Source organism: Schistocerca gregaria, chromosome 8 (assembly GCF_023897955.1).
Source record: "Schistocerca gregaria isolate iqSchGreg1 chromosome 8, iqSchGreg1.2, whole genome shotgun sequence".
In the NCBI taxonomy this organism is placed as follows: Eukaryota; Metazoa; Arthropoda; class Insecta; order Orthoptera; family Acrididae; genus Schistocerca; species Schistocerca gregaria.
The window spans coordinates 306,786,849-306,808,627 of record NC_064927.1 but is presented as its reverse complement, the minus strand read 5'-3'; the positions used below and the strand labels follow the sequence as shown (position 1 = coordinate 306,808,627).

The window sequence follows — 21,779 nt, the reverse complement described above, 5'->3', positions numbered from 1 at the left end:
CAGGATATCTGATCAGGTGAATGCGGGGTTTTAAACACAGTCACACAGAGGTAATGTAGGAGTGGTTTTAATAGCGAATAAGAAAATTGGAATTAGGGTAAGCTAATATAAACAGCACATCCATCGATCCATCCATTACCCCAACCAAAACATACAAGAATCCACACATATTACGGTAGTAGAAGTGTATATACCAAGTAGCTTCTCAGATGACGAAGAGATGGAAGAAACGTATGATGAGATAAAAGAAATTATTGAGACAGTTATAGAAGAAGAAAATTTAATTCTGATGACGAACTGAAAGAGCGATACATAGTCGGTGAAAATGGACTTTGTGTAAGGAATGAAAGAGGAAGCTGCCTAGTAGAATTTTGTACAAAACATAATTCAATCATAGCTAACACTAGTTTAAGAATCATGAAAGAATGTTTAATGTATGGAAGAGACCTTTAAACTCCGGAAGGTTTACATAATGGTAAAACAGATACTTCGAAACAAGATCTTCATTTTAAGACGTTTCGAGAGGCAGATGTGGACTCTGACCACAGTTTTTTTTTACAAACTGTAGATTAAACTGAAGAATTTGGAAAAAGGTAGGAAATTAAAGAGATAGAACTTCGATAAGCTGAAAGAATCACTGGTTGTTAAGAGTTTCAGACAGAGGATTAGGCAACGGTTGACTAGAACAGGGGAAAGGAATACATTAGATGACAAATGGGTAGCTTCAAGAGATGGAATAGTAAAGTCAGTAGAGGACCAAATAGGTAACAGTATAGGTAACAGAAATCCTTCGGTAACACAGGAAACACAGATTCTAACTGACGAAAGGAGAAAATATAAGAAAGCAGCAAATAAAGGAGGCGTAAGGGAATGCAAATATCTAAGAAATGTGATTGACAGGAAGTGCAACATGACTAAGCAGGAATGGCTAGAGGAAAAATTTGAGAATTTACAAGCATATTTCTCAAGTGGAAAAATGGTCACCGCCTACAGGAATATTAGAGACTTTTGGAGAAATAAGAAGCAGTTGTATGAATACCAAAAGCTCAGATGAAAAACCTGTACTCAGCAAAGAAGGGAAAGCTGGCGGGTGGAAGGAGTATATAGAGGGGATACACAAAGGAGATGAATTTTCAAAGCAAATATGACAGAAATGGTAGAGGACGTGACAATGAGATTGGAGATGTGAACTGCGAGAAGAACTTTACAGAGGACTGACAGACCCATGTCTAAACAAGGCCCCTGAAGTAGACGACATTCCGTCACAACTACTGATAGACTACAAGAGCTATGATAAAACTCGTCCATCAGTTGAGCAAGATGTGTGAGACGGGCGAAGTATCCTTAGCTTAGAGAGAAATCTAGTGATTGTAATTCCAAAGAAAGCAGTTGCTGACTGGTCTGAAAAATATGAGTTTAATAAGTCATGGCTGGAAAGTACTGACACTAATTCCTTACAGAAGCATGTAAAAACTGATACAAGCCGACCTTGAGGAAGATCAGTTTAGATTTCGGAGAAATTTACGAACACGAACGTGCATTGTAATTGTTTAATATCTCCGTTGTTTAATCTGTTGAGCGAAGAAGCAATGATGAAGGTAAAAGAAAGGTTCAGTAGCGAATTAAGGTTTAGACTGAAATGATTTCGATGAAGAGATTCGCTAATGATGTTTCTGTCATCAGTGAACCTGAAGAAGATTTCGAGTTCAATGGAGCGGTCTAACGAAGACAGAGTATGACTTGAAAGTTAACCGGAAAAGGAGAAAAGTAATGAGAAGTAGAAAAGAAACTTAGCATCAAACTTTGCGGTAACGAAGTTATGGTACTCCCCTACTTGAAAAGGAATAGAACATATGACGGACGAAGGAGGGAGAACACAAGAAGCAGACTATCAGAGGCAAACAGTGCATTATTGCCCAAGATAAGTCCTCTCGATTCAAATATAGGCCTTAACTTTACAAATAAATTTCTGAGAATGTACATTTGCAGCACAGCATTGTACGGTAGTCGAACAAGGACACTGGGAAAACCGGAACGGAAGAGAATCCAACAAAATGTTGTTCTAAAGAATGATGTTGAAAATCAGGAGGTTCGATCACATAAGCAAGTATGAACGCAGATCTTTGCTCTGTATCTCGATGGGCACAGAACATAGGTCTGAAACTAAACCCCAAGAAATCCCAGGTCATACTTATATCTCATCCAAAGTTAATCAGCCGGTACTTCCGCGAAACAGTCCCTAAAATACTCCTCAATGGTACCCAACTACCATACCAAAAAACAGTAAGAGACCTAGGAATAATCTTGGATGAACACCTAAACTGGGAAGAACAAATAGTCACATCTTGCCGGAAATCGCTCTCCTCCCTACATGCAATTCAAAAATTTAGAAAAATATTTCCAACCCATGTTAAACGAAAATTAGTCCAAACACTAGTCTTGCCTAATCTTTACTACTGCAATGTAGTTCAACACGGCACAAATAGTGAAAATTCTAGATGCCTCGAGCTAGTGATGAATGCTTGCGTTAGATACGTGTGCAATATTCGGTTGTATGATCATATCAGTCCTTCATACTCCCAGCTAGGTTGGATACGCCCACATAAGGCACGCGATCTCCACACGATGTGCTTACTTCATCGATTTCTTAGCCACTGGTGCCCCCAATACTTATCTTCTCACATTAATCACCTATCAACATTCCACAATCGCAACACCAGATCGGATACGTCTATCATCTTGGCTGTACCTTTACATAACACAAAATCTTTCTCCGAATCATTCTCCATCTCAGCCATACGACTATGGAACGCGCTCCCTTGTGATCTGCGCCTTATCCAGATCTACTCAACATTCAAGAGGGAACTCAAAACTTACATATTAGGGACGGTGTAGCCACCATTGTTGTGCCCCTCCCATCTCTTTCTTTCTCCTCTCCATCACAGCTTCGAATTTTACCGTTCTATTTCTCTTCCTTTAACCTATCTACCTCTTATATATCTCTTTCACCCCGTTCTTTCGTCTTATGTCTCTGCTCGATGAGAATAACTCACAAGCTGCAAGAACATAACGAGAAAATTTCCAACTAATAATGGGACTGACATTCAGAAAAGAAAAGTATGTTTACTTTCATATACATAGTCATTATTATTATTATTATTATTATTATTATTACTACTATCATTATTATTCTTGATTGTTATAATTATTTTTTATGGTTATAATTATCATTGTAATACTGTTATAATATCTATTTTTTTCTTTAACATCAATACTGCATAATAGGTTATATGTCCTTAATGTTATGTAGAAACTGGAACTCGTTCGATCTGAGTATGCCTGGTTAGGTGTAAGAGAGGGCTGAAGGCCCTAATCTTGCCAGGTAAAATAAATGCATAAATAAATAAATAAAATAAATAAGGAACGTGGAGGTTCTCAGCAGAAAGGGCGAAGAAAACAACACGTGGAAAATAGTGACAAGAAGAAGGGATAGAAGGATGGGATATGTGATTAAGCATCAAAGAATAACCTCCATGCCACTTGATAAATCTGTAGAGGGTGATAACCGTAGGGAAAGACAGATATCGGAATACGTTCTGCTAATAATTGAGGATGTAGGGTGCAAGTTCTAATCTGAGATGACAAAGTTGGCGTAAGAGAGAAATTCGTGGCGGACCCTATAAAACTAGTCAGATCCGAATGGGGGACTATTTTATCTCCAGCGTATTTTTCCAAAAGGACGCTATCATAAGTTAACCACACAATCGAGGTGCGTACATACCCTGGGGAAAAACTACACTGTACCCTTCAGCCACTCGCGGTACCAGCACAACAAGGCCGTTTTGGTTGATGTTACAAGGCTAGATCGGTCAATCATCCACACTGTTGCTCCTGCAACTGCTGAAAAGGTTTGTGCTCTCTCCAGGAAACACGCATTTATCTGGTCTCTGAAAAGATTACCTTCTGTTGTGGTTGCAGTAACCGTACGGCTATATGCATCACTGAGGCACGCAAGACGTACCACCGACGGCAATAGTTCATGGAGGAGGGGATGAGAGGGCCATTGCAGCATCGTCAAGAAATTGTGTTTTCTCGTAGGTCTCAAAAATCTCTCTAACGGATGAACAGTAAGTTACACACAGTTATCTTCTTGTTCGTATACTAATGTACTAGTGTGTATGAATTGTAGCAATATTCAGATATCATGCTAAAGAAAAATACAGTTCAATCAGAAGGAAGGATTCACAAGAACAACATAACCTTAACCAATATTGAATCATGCAAACATGTGATATGTCACTGCTGATATGTGATCCTTTAACACTGTGTGTAATGTCATGAGCTATTCATATCGCGAATGTGAAAAAGGTAGTGAGTTCTCTACGTAGAACTACTCATGAACAATGTTTCTCTTCCGATAAACTGAGCGATACAGTCATAAACTGACGCCACTCATAATGGAAAGATATGCTGCCATGTTAAGAAGCACTTACTAACTGCGAGTTGCACTTAGAACATTTAATTAACGAGTACTGATACCAGGTTTTCAATATTAGCAGTTTCTAAAATATACACCACACTCCTTTACAGACCACTTTTCATGAAAAGAACAGCATGTCTATTTGTTATGCACTAAAATTAAGCCAGTTACTCTGATATATACATAGCATTAAGGCGCAAGGAATGTTTTAAGAAAGAAGAGAGTTCTAAGAATAGTTAGACAACTTCTGCATCAATATTTATACAGCACTAGAAACGAAACCTCTACGGGTAATTCAATCGCAATACCAATTGTTTTATGAGATAAACCACGGAAAAGCTTTTCAATTACTAATCCTTTTACTTTGTTATTTAATTTGAGCGTATCTATGGTCAGGAAGTAGTGGTATAAATGTTCGATTAATCACACAAAGAAATAAAATGAAGGAAATCGGTAATATGTATTGTGACTGTATGGGTACTTACGTCTACGCGTACACTTTTCTCCAACAAAAAGTTAATAGTCGATTTCAGACTCATGTAACAGCATAAGAACAGAAAGTATTCACTTCCTCGCAAATCGTAAGACATCGTATCACCTACCTCCACGACAATTTCACTCAGTAAGTTAGAATTACAGTTCAACAACAATTTATACCATATGCCAAGCTCTTAGTGAAATCATCCTGGAAATTGTGTGTCCAGTCTTGGTGTTGGATGGCTTACCTCTCCTGGAAGACCTGAAACATAGAATTTGAAACATCACATTAGCAGCTGCTCATACTTTCTAAAACTAGCAATTATGTTATGTAATCCTGCTTCGCCTGTCGTCGATTACATGCAAAATCACTCCTGGAACCAAGTCCAGCGTGACACCACTGTACTACACAGCACGATCAAAGACAGTAGGAAATATTTAATTTCTTTAAGTAGCAACTTGATCATAATGAGATGCATGTAGTTTTATACTATTGCAAAGACAGACAGCTGGAGATTGTGAAACTATTACTAATTTGATCACTAGTTATTCCTTTCCGTAACTTTATTTTCACACTATCACATCTGAAGACATCAGTCCTATGGTTTTTCAAATGAAACCGTATGGTTCCAGAAAAGTTACCAAGTGCCGAACGTGTATGACATATATACACTACTGGCCATTAAAATTTCTACACCAAGGAGAAATGCAGATAATAAACTGGTATTCATTGGACAGATATATTACACTAGAACTGACATGTGATTACATTTTCACGCAATTTGGGTGCATATATTTTGAGAAATCAGTACCCAGAATAACCACCTCTGGCCCTAATAACGGTATTGATACGCTTGGTCATTCAGTCAAACAGAGCTTGGATGCCGTGTACAGGTACAGCTGTCCATGTAGCTTCAAAACGATACTACAGTTCATCAAAAGTAGTGACTGCCGTATTGTGACGAGACAGTAGCTCGGCCGCGATTGACCAGACGTTTTCAATTGGTGAGAGATCTGGAGAATGTTCTGGCCAGGACATCAGTCGAACATTTTCTGTTTTCAGAAAGGCCCATACAGGGCTGCAAAATGCGGTCTTGCATTATCCTGCTGAAATGTAGGGTTTAGCAACGATCGAATGAAGGGTAGAACCACTGGACGTAACACATCTGAACTCTAACGTCCACTGTTGAAAGTGCCGTCAGTGCGAACGAGAGGTGACCGAGATGTTTAACCAATGGCAACCCATACCATCACGCCGTGTGATACGCCAGTATGGCGATGACGAATACACGCCTCCAATGAGCGTACACCACTATGTCGCCAAACACGGATGCGACCATAATGATGCTGTAAACAGCATCCGAAAAATTACGCTTTGCCATTCGTGCACCGGGGTTCGTCGTTGAGTACACCATGCAGGGGCAGTGTCTGTGATGCAGCGTCAGGGGTAATCGCAGCCATGATCCCCGAGCTGATAGTCCATGCTGCGGCAAACGTCGTCGAACTGTTCGTGCAGATGGTTGTTGTCTTGCAAACGTTCCCATCTGTTGACTCAGGGATCGAGACGTGGTTGCATGCTCCGTTACAGCCATGTGGATAAGATGCCTGTCATCTCGACTGCTAGTGATACGAGGCCGTTGGGATCGAGCACAGCGTTCCGTATTACCCTCCTGAATCCACCGATTCCAAATCCTGCTAACAGTCATTGGATCTCGAGCAGCAATGGCGTGATACGATAAAGCGCAATCGTCATAGGCTACAATCCGACCTTTATCAAAGTCGGAAACGTGATGGTACGCATTTCTCCTCCTTACAAGATGCATCACAACAACGTTTCACCAGGTAACGCCGGTCAATTGCTGCTTGTGTATGAGAAATCGGTTGGAAACTTTCCTCATATCTGCACGTTGTAGGTGCCGCCGCCGGAGCCAACCTTGTGCGATAACTCTGAAAAGCTAATCATTTGCATATCACAGCATCTTCTTCTTGCCGGTTAAATTTCGCGTCTGTAGCACGTCATCTTAGTGACGTAGCAATGTTTATGGTCAGTAGTGTATGCAGGCGGAAACGATGAATGAAAATTTGTACCTGGTCTCCTGCTGAATAGGTAGAGATGTCTGAGACTTGAAAAGATCCCTAGAAACGTATAGTGTCATTCGATTAAACCACTAATATCTGGGTGTCAGGCAGGATCCTTCGTTTCGTTCGATGCTGAAATACTATTGCAGTATATTTACATAGCCTCTGAATTTGTGGCCGAGTTTAGGAAGAACACCAAGTGGACTGAGACGTTGATGGGAATTTGGATTGGAGAGAGGCGCGACAGGGTGGTCCCTGCAGGTGTGCCAGGCAAATGTGACAGGGTGGCGCAGTGGAAGCGCATTTGCATAATGAGCTCCTATCCAGGTTTCCGTCCCGACCTTGGTACAAATTTTGATTCGTCACTTGTGTCTGAATATTAACTCCGTATTTGCCAGTGGAATTCATGTGTACCTACGTTGGTAAATTACAGCTTAAGCTTAACCATGAGTTTATAGTACAATGCAAATCCCCATTAAGCCCTAAAACGATTTTAAGTAATTAATCAAAATGTTTATAGATATAATTGAGCATCGACTTAGCAGATTCTTACTTGATGCTAATTCTGATTCATAAATACACTGTAGCGCCAAATAAACCGGTATAGGCAGGCGTATTCAAATACAGAGGTATGTAAACAGGCAGTATACGGCGGCAGGCAACACATGTCTGGCGCAATTGGTAGATCGGTTACTGCTGCTGCAATGGCAGGTTATCAAGATTTAAGCGAGATTGAACGTGGTGCTATAGTCGGCGCACGAGCGATGAGACACAGCCTCTCCGAGGAATATCAGGAATCCGGTAAAACAAGAATCTCCGATATCGTTGCGGCTGGAAAGAGCTCGTGCAAGCAGAAGAGCAACGACGTGATTTATGTGCAACCCTTCCGCAAATCGCTGCAGATCACAATTCTGGGCCATCGACAAGTGTCAGCATGCGAACCATTCAATGAAACATCATCGATATGGACTTTCCGAGCCGATGACCCATTCATATACCCTTGATGACTACACTACACCCGAGCTTTGCTCCTCGCCTGTTCCCCTCAACACCGACATTAGACTGTTGATTACTGGAATCATGTTGCCGCTTTTGACGAGTCTCGTTTCAGATTGTATCGATTTGTACGTGCACGGAGACAACCTCATGAATCCATTGACCCTGCATGTCAGCAGGGGACTGTTCAAGAAGGTGGAGGCTCCGTAATGGTGTGGGGCATATGCAGTTGGATTGATATGGGACCACTGATACGTCCACAAACTACTCTGACGGGTGACACGTACTCCAACGTACTATCTGATCACCTGCATCCATTTATGTCCATTGTGCACTCCGACGGACTTGGGAGATACCAGTAGGATAATGCGACACCCCACACGTCCAGAAATGCTACAGAGTGGATCCAGGAACACCCTTCTGGGCACCAGACTCACCATACATAAATATTATTGAGCATATCTCGGATGTCTTACAACGCGCTATTCAGAATAGATTTCCACTGCCTCCTACTCTTACGGATTTATGGACAGCCGTGCAGGATTCTGGGTGTCAGTTCCCTCCAGCACTACTTCAGACATTAGTCGTGTCCTTGACACGCCGTTTTGCGGCACTTCTGTGTGCTCTCGGTGGGCCCTACACAATATTAGGTACGTATACCAGTTTATTTGGCTCTCCAGGTAAAGTGTCACTAAGTCACAAATAAATAGGAAACTCAACACAGAGGGCTTATGTATATTTGCAGATTGAAATTTGTACCAAGGTCAGAATTCTAACCCGATCTCCTGTTCACCAGGCAAATGCGCTAACCACAACGGCCGCCTAACACAGAGGCTTTACACAACTGCATTGAGTATTCTAGCACGTCTCCCTCCTCAATTTGAATTCCCATTGATGCCTCACTTCTCTTGGTGATAAGCTGGAGACCCAGGTTCGAATCCCAGGAATAGTATAAATTTTCATTCGTCCTTTAGTCTTCATATACATCACTGGTATTTGAGAATTGAAGAGATGTCTGGGACGATAGAATTCCCTTTGACTAAAGCACCGTTTCCTAGGTTTCAAGCAAGATGCTACCTTTCGTTCGCTGCTGAGATGGTATTCCAATGCAGATGGAGAGACTCAGCAAATCTGTTCGAGCTTACGGAGAATACCAAGCGGGCTGAGACGTGCTTGGACAATCCCTGCAGTTGTGCAAAGCCACTGAGCTAGTGTGGCATAATGGATACCGTTTCTGCCTAGTAGCCAGGAACACTAGGTTCGCATCCCGACCTTGGTGAAAATTTTCGTTCCTTGTTCGTCTGCATCTATTGTATCATAAATGTTTGAGATATGAAAACGTCTCTGGGACCACATAATTTCATTTGACTAAGGATTCAGTATAATCTGTTTCGTTGTTTTGGGTTATGTGAGCACTCGAAGTAGGAGTGGCTCGAGTAGTATGTAGATGGAGCAAAGAAGGATGTTGGGAAATTTCGACGCTCATTTACAGTCACTGCTTTGCATTTCCCTTCATACGATCCATTTTTCAGACTGTACTTGTACCGGTACGCTAGTCTGGTATGGAATTACTGATGTACATCAGCAGGATATTTGTATTGCTACCGTTTCAGATGTGTGATTCATTTTATCTTAACCATCATTATTATTATTATCACTCGCAATGCCAAGAGTAGGGTCGGGGTGGGGTTGAGGGTACCTTATGGCCACCCTTTGAAAGTATTGTAATATAGTGCGGTACACTTTATTTTAAAATTCTGCAAAAAAATTATCATGGAGTCATCTGTAAGTTTCCATCAATGTTTCTAACCTTTCAGTTACACAACCGAAAGTATAAGTCTAAGTAGTAGCAATGACCTAACATAATGAACTACATATTCCACATTTTTGTGCTCAAAATCCTACATACGAACCAATATCTATTTAAAAAGGATGTTATGAGAAACAGCCGACAACAATTAACAAAACAGGTATTTTTAATTTTTTGTGTTGGTTATACATTACACCCTTCTTCCCCTCGGTAGTACAAGTTGTTGAATGTTTGTTGTTATGTGTGCTGCAAGATATTTTATGCCTACACAACCTCTTAAGGACATATGTTCCTAACATAAATCATCTTCACTTAACAAATTATTTTAGTTTAATTTTTTTAATGAGTGGATGTAAAGTACCTCCCCAAATCACTTGATAACACACGTGATTGAAAATGATTTGGTATTTCTACCGTCAATAATTAATACTAGACACAGGCTGTCGATACTAATGAACGTACTTGAACCTATTTTAAGACATAATGTTTGCTAGAAAACTTACTGAAGATTCCGCCACCAGATGATCCACCGCCGGATGATTCAGATCCGCTTTCAGATGATCCTGAACCAGATGAGAAGATGCTGAACGGATTCTGGAAAATAACCAGACATTGGTAGCATGTACTCTGTGGAGTATGCATATCACATTCTATCATGCAAAATAATGTGAAAATATCTGGATTAGTCACTGATATTTCGTAGGTGTAAATAAAATTATGCTTTAATTTCTAATTTTTGATCATTTATCATGGAACGTGCATCGAACAGTTGGGATCACAGACATGTTAAAATGAAGGTTACAATATAGTTACTTTAATAACGAACTAGAAGAGATCTGTATTGAAGATTGATGTCTAATTTGTATAATTTCGATACATATCATATGTGGAAACGGATTTCTTAATAACGTTAGTACTGAAAGGACTCTACCCATGAAAATATTGTACGTTGATTTGTTGCTGCGGATAAGACTTTACTCGACGATTCTTTTGCAAAAACGAAAATCCGGTACAAAACGTCTGTAACAGAGCTGCAAAAGAAACTACTGAAGTCTACGACAAATTTTGAGGAGAGTGTTATTAGATCTGCTAAAGTGTTTCTGTGTTTATCGCCTTGTAAAGTATAAACCAATAGGTCGGAAAGGCTAAGGACATTTTCTAAACAGTTATATGAATAATAGAGTTGCAGTGCAAAAACGATTATAATCTTGCAATTTGGTATTGCACCCGACTACCGGGTTGCCACGACGGTGAGATAACGGAAATCTAGAAGGAATAGACACATACATCGCTCTGAACAGATTTGCCTTCTCAGATCGATACATAGACCAACATCTGAAGTTATGAGTAGAAGAACAACGTTTCCAGCCCAATAAATAATTCAGATGGAGGTGGATTCTTTTGATAACTGACACACTACGCACACTTACAACAGCATTTTTTACGTAGTACGAGACAGCCTGGAAATGGCTTCATACTGGTCGACAATTATTCAACTATATGAAATAAAATCGTCATAATTTCTGATCGGTTTGTGTTAGGACGTTCACACTACACGGTTGGCCGCAGGGGCATGATGGGCATTGTTTGGCTTGGTTTAGCTACAAAGCCTTCTTTCATTTGGATGGATTTGTCAATAAGCAAACTTGGCGCGTTTAGGGGACTGAGAATCAACATTTCGCTATTGAGATGTCTCTTCACCCTCAACGGGTGCCTTTGTGGTGCGCAACGTCCAGTCACAGAATAATCGGTGCGACGTTCTTTGATGGCACAGTGACTACCGAACGGTACGTGAAGGTGTTGGAAGATGATTTCAATCCCATTATCCAAAGTGACCGTCATTTCGGCAATAAGTGGTTCATGCGAAATGAAGCTCGACCCCATCGAAACAGGACAATGTTTGATGTCTTGGAGGAACACTTTGGGGACCGCATTCTGGCTCTGGGGTACCCAGAGGCCCCTGGAATGGGCCTCGATTGGCCGCCATATTCTGCGGATCTGAACACATGCGACTGATTTTTGTGATGCTACACTACTGGCCATTAAAACTGCTACACCAAGAAGAAATGCAGATGATAAACGGGTATTCATTGGACAAACATATTATACTAGGACTGGCATTTGATTACATTTTCACGCAATTTGGTAGCATTGATCCAGAGAAATCAGTACCCAGAACAACCACCTCTGGCCATTATAAGGGCATTGGTACGCCTGGGCATTGAGTCAAACTGAGACTGGATGCCGTGTACAGGTACAGCTGCCCATGCAGCTTCAACACGATACTACAGTTCATCAAGAGTAGTGACTGGCGTATTGTGACGAGACGGTTTCTCGGCCACAATTGACCAGACGTTTTCAATTGGTGAGAGATGTGGAGAATGTGTTGTCCAAGCAGCAGTCGAACATTTTCTGTATCCAGAAAGGCAAATACAGGACCCGCAACATGCGGTCGTGCATTATCCTTCTGAAATGTAGGGTTTCACAGGGATCGAATGAAGAGTAGAGCCGCGGGTCGTAACACATCTGAAATGTAAAGTCCACTGTCCAAAGTGTCGTCAATGCGAACAAGAGGTGACCGAAAAGTGTAACCAATGGCTACCCATACCATCACGCCGGCTGATACGCCAATATGGCGATGAGGAATACACGCTTCCAATGAGCGTTCACCGCGATGTCGCCAAACACGGATGCGACCATCATGGTGCTGTAAACAGAACCTGTATTCATCCGAAAAAATGACGTTTTGCCATTCGTGCACCCTGGATAGCCGTTGAGTACACCATCGCAGGCGCTCCTGTCTGTGATGCAGCGTCAAGGGTAACCGCAGCCACGGTCTCCGAGCTGATAGTCCATGCTGCTGCAAACGTCGTTGAACTGTTCGTGCAGATGGTTGTTGTCTTGCAAACGTCCCCATCTGTTGACTCAAGGATCGAGACGTGGCTGCACGATCCGTTACAGCCATGCGAATAAGATGCCTGTCATCTCGACTGCTATTGATACGAGGCCGTTGGGATCCAGCAAGGCGTTCCGTATCACCTTCCTGTGCCCACCGATTCCAAATCCTGCTAACAGTCTTTGGATCTCGACCAACTCGAGCAGCAATGTTGCGATACGATAAACCGCAATCGTCATAAGCTACAATCCGACCTTCATCAATGTCGTAAACTTGATGGTACGCATTTCTCATCCTTACACGATGCATCACAAGAACGTTTCACCTGGAAACGCCGGTCAACTGCTGTTTGTGTATGAGAAATCGGTTCTAAACTTTCGTTGTGTCAGCACGTTGTAGGTATCGCCACCGGCGCCAGCCTCGTGTGAATGCTCTGAACAGCTAATCATTTGCATATTACGGCATCTTCTTCCTGTCAGTTAAATTTCGCGTCTGTAGCACGTCACCTTCCTGGTGTAGCAATTTTAATGGCTAATAGTGTATATTAAAGACAGGGTACACAACAATAATTTCAAAACCATTGCTGAGCTGAAAATATCCATTCTGGAATTCACAGACAGCACAGATGTTTTGACCCTTCAGCGGGTCATGCAGAATTTCGCTATTTGTCTGCACCACATCTTCTCCTAGGATGGCACCCATACCGAACATGCCATAACCTAAATCCAAATATCTTTAGTGACGTTTACGTGTTGAATAAAGTGTGTGCACGTCGTAGTTTGTAACTGATTTAAGTTCTTTTTCCATGTAGTTCAATAATTCTCACCATGTATCTACAGAGTGTGACGTTTACGAGACTTATATATCGATAAATTCATCTATCTTATAATTCATAAACTAAATGAGTGCTACCTATAAAATAAATTATAATAGTATTTTATAATAATGGAGTCCACTACAAGACCATTAAAACCATGACACGTGGATTACAGACTCTGATAACAGAAATAATACAGTACATATCGTTTCACACTTTGGCAATCGGTTCAGTAGTATAACGTTCTAACAGACTAACGAAGAGTCATATATCGGCAATATAGACAGCTTAAGTACACTTATTTGAATTACAAATAACGTGGAACAGTATTTTTGGAGCGTGGATCTGATACTGATAAGTGCACTAGTTAGTGTTCCGTTAATGAGATGTAATGAAGTAAGAAGTTAGGAAGACCTACACAGATCTTGATTCATTGGCAACTGGCACGTTGTTAACAGTCTCAGGTCTGTGAGAGTATAAATCCATTCACGGTTCAAATATGGATAAATGCTGCAAACACTTTTGTTATACCTTTAACTGCCATATAAAGTCAAAATGCCTTTATGTTCAAAGTTTTAGTGGGTATGCATTAGCTATATTAGTATTAAGGAATGAAGTTTCATGTCATTTCGTTGGCTGTGAACTCATATATACTATATTCAATTATTAGTTAATGAGAAAAATGTACATAAAGCTCCACTGCTGTGTAATTACATTCACAATAAACAACCGAGTTCAGTAACAGCCATTACACTCAAAACGCTGCAAGCCTCAAGAAAGCATATGGTCACAATGCAGACGGGGGTGAGCGTAACAGCGCATGTAGCTTACAATCGATACTATTATAAATAATTCGTGCAAATTTTTGTGTAACACTACTTTTGACAAAATTGTGTAGAATATCCCAAATATGAGTGATGTGTAGCAGGGAACGTGTTGGGAAGGTAGCTACGAAACTGCCGAACTGCACGCTAACTCAAAATTCAAGCCTCAGTGTCGTATTTAAGGAATATTTCATAGCTGCCCGCCTCTCGTGGTCGTGCGGTAGCGTTCTCGCTTCCCCCGCCAGGGTTCCCGTGTTCGATTCCCGGCAGGGTTAGGGATTTTCTCTGCCTCGTGATGGCTGGGTGTTGTGTGTTGTCCTTACGTTAGTTAAGTTTAAGTAGTTCTAAGTTCTAGAGAACTGATAACCATAGATATTGAGTCCCATACTGCTCAGAGCCATTTGAACCATTTCATAGCTAATTTAGATAGGGCTAATACTCTTCCTATCTATTTCAATTACTGGCATATGTTACAGAAATTTGACGCAAGACGTGTTATAATATGTTACACAGACATAGATACCTTGATATAGCACGTGACTACCTCGCATATCTATGATGTTATGAAAACTGATATGTATAGGTGATTTTACACTTAGAGTACTCCTGATGATAACGTAATAAAATTCCATTCAGCTTATAATGGAGAAAGAATAATTAAAAATTATTTAGTGTGACTTCAGAAGTCTATTCGCATAGATACACCGTTGCAAAAAGTAGGTTCCTGACTGGTTATAACGTAAATTGAGTTTAATGGAAGATTTATTATTGTAGAGAAAGCATAATTATATAACTCATAGGACAGAGGACAAAGATGTACACTGTAGAAGCAAACATAACGAGTAATGTGTAAAGCGAAAGTCGCGAGACGCTAATTACCCGAGAAATCAAACACTGATGATTATAAAAAACGTGTATAAACAGATTTTGATATTAAATTTCAATCAACGTTACACATTTTCCAGTACAATGCATGTAAGTTGTCATTATCGGCAAAACAAATTATCTTTCACACTCTATGATAAGCGGAGACGTGATTTACAGATAATTTAGCGGTAAAATACCGCGAAAAGGAATTCAGTTAACTCAGTTAGAATTTGGCTACGAAGGTATTCAACTCGTATAGTAAAATGAGTTGTCATATGCTTGACGATGTTGTTGCTATTGAATAGCTGCAATCTAAATGTGCAAAAGTAAAGATTACATTTGCGACTGATTGCTGAATTCCATTTCCCGTTTTGAAAACTACCACAACAAGTAAAATACTGGTTGTTGATGAAAGTGAAATTGCAGCCTATTGAATGTGAATCTAATGTACTAAGATTGTAACATACTGTATATGTTGGAAACGCAGGAAATATCTCAACTGAAAATGTAACCAACATGTGAGTTAGTCAGCAAATGACTTGAAAGAGCAGTTGAATAGAAAGGAGACTGTCTTGAAAGGATGATGTAACATGAACATAGAAAGGCCAATGGAATGTAATCGAATGAAATCATTAGATGCTGAGGGAGCTGTATTAGGAAATGAGGCTGAGTAGTAGATGAGTCCCACTATTTGGGCAGTAAAATAATTGATGGAAGCATAATTAACATCGAATAGAGATTTAAGCGTTAGGACGTCTTTCCTGAAGGTATTTCTCCAGCGAGTAGCTTTGTATAGAAGTGAAGCGAGGACTATAAATAGTTCAGACGAAACGAGAATAGAAGCTTTTGAAATACGGTTCTACAGAAGAATGCTAAAGGTTAGCTACATTGATGATGTAACTAATAAGGAAGTACTGAAGTGGGCAGAAAAGAATTATATGGCACCGTTTCACTAAAAGAATCGGTAGATGGTACACATTCCAAGACATCAGGGCATTGTCATCTTAGCATTAGAGGAAAGTATCAGAGATAAAAACTACAGAGGAAAGCAAAGAGATGAATACAGTAAGCAGTTTCAAATTGGTGTAAGTGGCGGTAGTTATCCGGAGGTACAGAGATTTGCACAGGATAGGGTAGCTGTGAGAACTGCATCAAACCAGTATTTGGATAGGTGTCAAGAAAAACAACACAAGCATTTCGAACTTAGCAATTACTTATCAATAATGCGGAAATAAGTCGTAAATGAAACGTTTGTCGGATTCCATCTTCATCTGTGGGTAGCCTTTTGCCAGTTGTATAACAGGCTGGCAAGACGCAAGTTAAAGGTTTGCACGAGGACACTGAACCAGGCGCGATTGGTACTACTATAATCTATCGGTCCTTGCAGGACAATGCAGGGCACTAACATGTTCTGAAAAGCCGCATGCGGAAAATGTGATTTTTATTTATCTCATATCTCGGGTTCTGTTGATGACAGCGGTGAGAGGTGACGAGTTCCGATTATCCATTATTCTAGCGACCAATTGTATACCTATCGGAAGAACAGTCATACTGTAGCTATGCTACAGTTAAGGGTCAAAAATTTAAACGTGAAACTCTTCCTCCAGTCGAGGCAAATTGAGCAAATCGGTCTCCACTTTTGCGTTATATGTGGTCTAGGATGGACCTCAAACGACTTATAAAAGCACTGTCAGTTCATGAGCAGTACCTGAGATAACCCCAGAAAACCACCAGTTTTGGGTAATAAAAGTACAAGTTGTGGGGATGGCTAAGTCTGTAATTTCTATTCATGACAAATCGTCTAAATTTTAACCATGTGTTCTTAAGGTAACGTTCTCGCAATAACACGAAATTTTTTCGTTGTCATTATCTTTTACCGAGAGCCAGAGTTGAGAGTTACCGTACTCATAGCGGAAATATGCACCTAATATCCGGTTTGATGAATACAGTAAGCAGTTTCAAATTGGTGTAAGTGGCGGTAGTTATCCGGAGGTACAGAGATTTGCACAGGATAGGGTAGCTGTGAGAACTGCATCAAACCAGTATTTGGATAGGTGTCAAGAAAAACAACACAAGCATTTCGAACTTAGCAATTACTTATCAATAATAACAAATGTAAGGATGTTGAAGCTTATCTCACTAGGGGTAAGATAGATACTGCCTACAGGAAAATTAAAGAGACCTTTGGAGAGAAGAGAACCACGTGTATGAATATCAAGAGCTCAGATGGCAGCCCAGTTCTAAGCAAAGAAGGGAAGGCAGAAAGGTGGAAGGAGTATATAGAAGGTTTATACAAGGGCGATGTACTTGAGGACAATATTATGGAAATAGAAGAGGATGTAGATGAAGACGAAATGGGAGATACAATACTGCGTGAAGAGTTTGACAGAGCACTGAAAGACCTGAGTCGAAACAAGGCCCCCGGAGTAGACAACATTCCATTACAACTACTGACGGCCTTGGGAGAGCCAGTCATGACAAAACTCTACCAGCTGGTGAGCAAGATGTATGAGACAGGCGAAATACCCTCAGACTTCAAGAAGAATATAATAATTCCAATCCCAAAGAAAGCAGGTGCTGACAGATGTGAAAATTACCGAACTATCAGTTTAATAAGCCACGGCTGCAAAATACTAACGCGAATTCTTTACAGACGAATGGAAAAACTGGTAGATGCAGACCTCGGGGAGGATCAGTTTGGATTCCGTCGAAATGTTGGAACACGTGAGGCAATACTGACCTTACGACTTATCTTAGAAGAAAGATTAAGAAAAGGCAAACCTACGTTTCTAGCATTTGTAGACTTAGAGAAAGCTTTTGACAATGTTGACTGGAATACTCTTTTTCAAATTCTAAAGGTGGCAGGGGTAAAATACAGGGAGCGAAAGGCTATTTATAATTTGTACAGAAACCAGATGGCAGTAATAAGAGTCGAGGGGCATGAAAGGTAAGCAGTGGTTGGGAAAGGAGTGAGACAGGGTTGTAGCCTCTCCCCAATGTTATTCAATCTGTATATTGAGCAAGCAGTAAAGGAAACAAAAGAAAAATTTGGAGTAGGTATTAAAATTCATGGAGACGAAGTAAAAACTTTGAGGTTCGCCGATGACATTGTAATTCTGTCAGAGACGGCAAAGGACTTGGAAGAGCAGTTGAACGGAATGGACAGTGTCTTGAAAGGAGGATATAAGATGAACATTAACAAAAGCAAAACGAGGATAATGGAATGTAGTCAAATTAAATCGGGTGATGCTGAGGGAATTAGATTAGGAAATGAGACACTTAAAGTAGTAAAGGAGTTTTGCTATTTAGGAAGTAAAATAACTGATGATGGTCGAAGTAGAGAGGATATAAAATGTAGACTGGCAATGGCAAGGAAAGCGTTTCTGAAGAAGAGAAATTTGTTAACATCAAATATAGATTTATGTATCAGGAAGTCGTTTCTGAAAGTATTTGTTTGGAGTGTAGCCATGTATGGAAGTGAAACATGGACGATAACTAGTTTGGACAAGAAGAGAATAGAAGCTTTCGAAATGTGGTGCTACAGAAGAATACTGAAGATAAGGTGGATAGATCACGTAACTAATGAGGAGGTATTGAATAGGATTGGGGAGAAGAGAAGTTTGTGGCACAACTTGACTAGAAGAAGGGATCGGTTGGTAGGACATGTTTTGAGGCATCAAGGGATCACAAATTTAGCATTGGAGGGCAGCGTGGAGGGTAAAAATCGTAGAGGGAGACCGAGAGATCAGTACACTAAGCAGATTCAGAAGGATGTAGGTTGCAGTAGGTACTGGGAGATGAAGCAGCTTGCACAGGATAGAGTAGCATGGAGAGCTGCATCAAACCAGTCTCAGGACTGAAGACAACAACAACAACATCCGGTTTGAGGCGTAAATGTTGTTCAAATTGACGTAGTAAACAAATGGAAAGGTTTATGGGGTTATGACAAGGGTTCTGAGGTCATCAAAGTACGGTTTTAGTACCCATTTTTTCAGTAATGAAACGTCATGGCGCACTTTCATTGTGAGACAGCCAGTTGGAGAGAAAGAGAGAGGAAGTGAAAAAGATATATGGGTGGATGAAGACAGCAGGAATGTGAGCCAGTGACAAAAGAGATGGTGATTGAGAAGTAGTGGTAGTAAAAGAGAAAGAGAAATGAGTGAGATAGTAGCAGCGGTAGTTGAAGTAAAGGAAGAAAGAAGAGATACTGGAAATGAAAAACGTATGGCTGGAGACCCCCCACCATGACTGACGAACTTAAAAATGAAAAAAAAAATTTGCCCACTTTTACCCATCCCTTACAAACATATGTTAAAGTTTCCAGGGCTAGGGGCGAAAAGCTCGATCAAACCATCCCAAGTATGTGAAGAGGAGACACTGGTGATTGAAGAGGAAGACAGCAGACTGTAAACGAGAAAGAAACTGAGCGGAGGGAAAGGGAATGAGGCAAAGACAACGGCATTGGAACAGAGAGACAGTGAAAGTGGCAGAGAAGGAGGTGGTAGTAAGGCAGAGAGAGAGAAGTAATGAAGACAGTGACATTGGGAGAAACAGAGAGAAGAAAGTACCAATGGGAGAAACAGGAGGTAGTACCACTGTGTGAGAGGTGCTGAGTACTGGGGCTTCGCTTCAAAGGGATAATGGGTAAAAGGACTTAGAAGGTTCCATATTCAAGCTTTTATGTATGAATCACTTAAAACGGGCATATCTGCTATTTTTGTCCTCCGTCAGGAGCAATTTTCAAGTGGTGCACATACACGTACAATCTCCTTGTCTAGAAGCTGTAAATTAAAGTACCCCACTGCATTTTTCTGCCTGTATATGAACACTAATTTCACGGACAACAGCAGAAATTTTGATAAGATATTCACTAGAGGGTACATTGCTTTCCGAGAAAGGTTCGTATACTTATTTATTAGCTTTGGATGCAGACTAGCTGAATAATGATGAAATACAGTCTCCCGCCAGATTTCTTATGTCCGTATGTGCAGGCTATTCTCGCGGGAGACTGGATCTTCCTCCCGCGGGTCTTTGATACGCGACTCACACTGTTTGCGGGTTGTGGTGTGGCAATACAGCAAGGGGCGGACGCTGGTTAAATTGTTTAATTTATATGAAAATGATGACACGCAGTTATCTGCCCACGTTCTCGGTTTTTTTTATCATAAGTCTGCGCTGTAAACGAAATTGGTGCAGCGCCATGTAAGTCGTACGGCCATTGATTTCTTAGTGCTAACCATACAGTCGAGGCGGATCGCTAGTCTTACATAAGCAAAGGTTGTTACATGTTAGGAGCTGACGACGTCCTTTTTAATTTACGTCACTCTTATCGTCTCTGTGTTAAAAAATTAACTTTCTACTGAATTGTAATGCTTAATTCATCTGATATAATGATGCAATAGTCATTCGCGTTAAGAAAATCAGGGTCAAGTTTCAAGCTTCTCTATAGCGTGACTACGTTGAAAAAATGCGTAAGCATATTAAAACATATTGGGATAGTGTATAGCGCCTATCAAATTTAGTGGACTCTGAAAACTTTTCTCTTCAACAGCGACTAGGTATAAGCACATGGGTCTTCTTGTTGTGGGGGACGTATCATTAGTTTTGCTTCTAAGTTAGTGCTAATCCATATTCGACTCCTCTTTGATCAGTTATAAAGATTAAATGAGAAAACTGGAAACATTATTATCTTACAAGATTGTTCGTAAGTTATATGAGCCTAACATTCATTTCAACAGCGATGCTTTATACTGGCGCTCAAAGATAAAAATTAATAAATCTGAGTTAAGCTAACATACTGATGTACATATAAGATACTTATTATACAAGTAGATACTTCCCTGGGTGGGTGCTTTACATTGACACATGGGTCGCATAACTGTCAGAAAGTACTTCAATTTGCGATGAAAATTACTGAAGTCAGTATCAACGTATCTCGTTAGAATGAATGGAATTCTTACCGGGAAGCCAGAAACTGAAAAAAAGAGAGAGTCGGTGTTAATTGTTAATACACAGTACATTTGGTAGTACATTCTATGTATGTGCAAGATTTGGCATAAGAATTAATGATAGTTTACTAAGATTCTCAAAATGTTCTACTAAATTACTCTCTTGCCCTAGTGTCATTGAAAATCTTAGAAAACGAAACAAATAACTTTTTTTGTGAATATTCCTGCATTTAATGAAATCCCTAGCAAATTTGGTAAGTGTGACACAAGTCTCTTGTTCTTTGATTTCTAAATGTAGTTCACAATTCAATATGTGTGCGTAAAGCGGTGTGGAGAAGAAGTGGTAAGGCTGTAGCAGTGGTATTCGAATTCTTGACATATCAGATGATTACGAAACGCGTTTAGACCCTGCACTTGCAATACCTGTCATCACTTTACACGTTGAAGTAAATGTTTTATTAAATTTTATTTGATTTTTTTTCATCTGCGCTGGTATCACTCAGTAGTGCTGTAAACACAGAACGTGAAAAATGTATACCACAATGCACAGTCTTCTTCCTCCATTCAGACTACATAATTTAGCGA

At 40.4% G+C, this 21,779-nt stretch overlaps 1 protein-coding gene and 1 long non-coding RNA gene across 5 annotated transcripts in view; both read right to left on the bottom strand.

The window, feature by feature from the left end:
• LOC126284235 (secreted protein C-like) overlaps positions 1–21,779 on the bottom strand; it is a 403,567-nt gene that overhangs the window by 80,739 nt on the left and 301,049 nt on the right. The window lies entirely within an intron of this gene.
• LOC126284237 (uncharacterized) lies at positions 5,206–21,220 on the bottom strand. Its single transcript, XR_007551452.1, has 3 exons — positions 21,207–21,220; positions 10,346–10,436; positions 5,206–5,219 (listed from the first exon to the last, which is right to left on the bottom strand). It is a non-coding gene; the product is annotated as an uncharacterized LOC126284237 (long non-coding RNA).